The sequence below is a fragment of the Neolamprologus brichardi genome, chromosome 23, assembly GCF_056152115.1.
Source record: "Neolamprologus brichardi isolate AB-2024 chromosome 23, ASM5615211v1, whole genome shotgun sequence".
NCBI classification, from domain to species: domain Eukaryota; kingdom Metazoa; phylum Chordata; class Actinopteri; order Cichliformes; family Cichlidae; genus Neolamprologus; species Neolamprologus brichardi.
In genome coordinates, this window is record NC_142125.1 from 20,938,043 (window position 1) to 20,941,038 (window position 2,996).

Sequence of the window (2,996 nt, forward strand, 5' to 3'; positions counted from 1 at the left end):
GTAATGTTTCACATACTTGGCTCAACTCCACTTAGTTTTTATTGTTTTCCATTAGGTGGTTGTTCCTAGTATCTGGTTCTATTGTAGTACGTCCTCTGCCGTGGCTCCAATTGATATGAGTCAACCAGAAAACATGACATCAAGGGGTTGCATGCCTCTCAATAAATCATGAGGGTGACTCTTGCCATTTTTGAATGAGGGAATGAAGAAACTGGGTGCACAAAACCAGCACTGTGGTTCCAGAGACTCACAAAATCCATAGACTGAGCTGCGAGTATACCATCGCCAAGTTGTTGTGTTGATTGCATGCATCAGATTGCATACAAATGATGTCACTGGGTTTTAGGCCTCATGCACATTGAGTTCACAGTGTAATGTAAAACAACTGAAAGCAAGTAGAGCCGAGGTGAGGTGAGTCAAAGTAGATACCAGTGGAAAAAAGGCATATATATTGTATATAAAAGGTGGATGCAGCCCCGCTGTGACAACACTCGCTGGCTTTTGGACAAAAGATTTCAATAGGGACCACCTGCCGTTTTAAGGGCTCTGGTTCCAGAAGTGAATTTCCCATTTATTCTCTCCACTGGTGTTTCAAAAGCCTTAAACCAGCTACGAGGTGACTCATGAGCGTAAACAGATTTGATTTGGCTCACAAAAATAAGAAAAACTAAAAAGGAAAAGGTTTGTTTACATAATTACTTTTTAATGATGAAGGAGCTGTTCATCCCATAATGCACTGCACATCCCAGATTTCACAGTAAATGACTTCTGACCTTCTCAAATTGAATCCATTTTATGACCATGCTTTATTACCATGCTATAATGATACTTTTGACTATTTTATAACTCCTGCTGTGTGTCTGTTGCCTAGTGATTGATATGGTACACTGCTTCATTCCTGTCTACAATCAGCACTCTCATGGTTTCATGTGAAATTCAATGTCTTGGTGAACATATTTGTTAGGGGTGTAACAATTTTGAAACCAAGACTGAAACTACACTAAAAGCATCTGCAGTAGCCTACTGTATCTCAATAATCTCTTTCTTTATAGCTATAGATAAATTCAATTCCACAGTGTCTCTTTTGCCCTGTCTGGTTTCCATCACCCCTAATGGTTCGTGGCAGATGGCTGCCCCACCCTGAGTCTGGTTCTGCTAGAGCTTTCTTCCTGTTAACAGGGAGTTTTTCCCTCTCACTGTCACCAAGTACTTGCTCATAGGTAGTTGTCTGCTTGTTGAGTTTTTCTCTCTGTTATTGTAGGGTCTTTACTTAATATCAAGTGCCTTGAGTCGACTGTTATTGTGAGTTCTTTCTATTTTATAAAGTTGAATTTGATTGAAGTAAATAACAGCATGCTAGTCTGTTGACAGTAATGATGTTTAGAGGTAATTCAGATAAAAGATATTCATCTAAACAAAAACCGAGCTAATGAACCAAAACCATAATAATAAAAAAACAGAAGTAAAAACTGAACTATGGCTTTGAGGAAGTTATTAGCCAAAACTTGGAAGCTGTAGACTTTTTGGGACATCACACAGAGATAGCCTTTTTTGTAATTCGTGTTAAGGAAGAGACAAAATACTAGAATTTCACTGCTCAGAACTAGAGCAAATATCTTTAGTTGGCTATTTCATTTGTCCTTAAAATTGTTTTAAGATGAAACACAAACATAAACATGGCTAGAAGGTCCAGTTTAGGACCCTCAGCTAGCTGCTACAACTTTTGTTGACATCAAATAATCAACGCGAACATGGAGCCAGTATTACAAACTTTAAATCTTAATATGATTCAAGATTTTTTCTCTCCTGTTTTTAATTCATTCCTTATACAGATGCTGTAGATGAGCCAAAAAGACCCAAACTATTTTGTACCAGTTCATGAAAATGTTTTTTATGCTCTAAAGTTGGTTATTTTAGCATGGGAGTCTCAAGGAGTTGACTCATTTTTGGAGCTAGCTTAAAGTACTTCAAGTATTTTAATTCGGGGGGCTTCCAAATTGCTTGAAAATTTACAGGCATGGGAGTTACCACTTGAAAGGATGAAGTGCCCATTAACAAGTGTCTATCCTTCTGATACGGTCACCACACAGTCCTGATCAATCATTTGACTGGCAAGAACCTTGAAATGCAGTTAAAACTACAGAAAGACAGTTTGTTGAATCCTTACCACATATTGCTTTCAAAAGGTCCCAATTTTCATCATTCATGAAAGTTTTTAGCATCAAAAGCAAAATCTATTCACCTCCATTCTTCTTGTGATTTACTCGGGGAGGACGTTTTGCTGATTATACCTGTTGGTAATTTGCTTCAGAAGCTTACATTTCAATCTTTTGCAGTCTCCAAGTGTAATTTTGTGTAATTTATTTCACACGACCTTGGCCTGCACAGTCACATACTCGCATACTCACATCGTTTCTTTCCCTTTAGGACAGCACTCGGCGGATAAAAGGTGCAGCCCCCGCGCCCCTCCACCCTCCACCCGCTCCAACATCCCCTAACCCTTCTACTCTCTCCTCTCTCTCTCAGTTGTCAAACATCAAGGGTGCAGTTTCCAAAAAGTCTCACCGAGGGCTCAGAGCGAAGGGGTTGGGTTTGGGATGTTTTTCAGGATGGGGGGGGGTAGAAAAAGGGAACATGGCTGATTTTCTAGCTCTGAGCCCTGGTGCCTTATTCATGCCCCGCACGCGCCCCTTGTGTGCAGGGCGAGGACAGGGCTCCAATGATTAGTGCGAGAATGTTCTAAAGAAAGAGGTGCCAAGCCGCTGCCTCTAGCAAAAGTTACACAGAAGGAGAGAAGTGTGTGAATGCGAGTGTCAGTAAAAGGGAGAGAGAGGGGGGGGTGAGAGACAGAGAGATTGTGTGCTGTTGCAATGATTAAGTCATTTCTTATACTCGCCTTTGAGTGTCTTGTCTTTGATGCTGCAAAAAGAAGAGAAAAAAAGCCCCTCCCACACAGACATCATTAAGGACCAGAGGGATTGTCTCTCAAGTTGGAT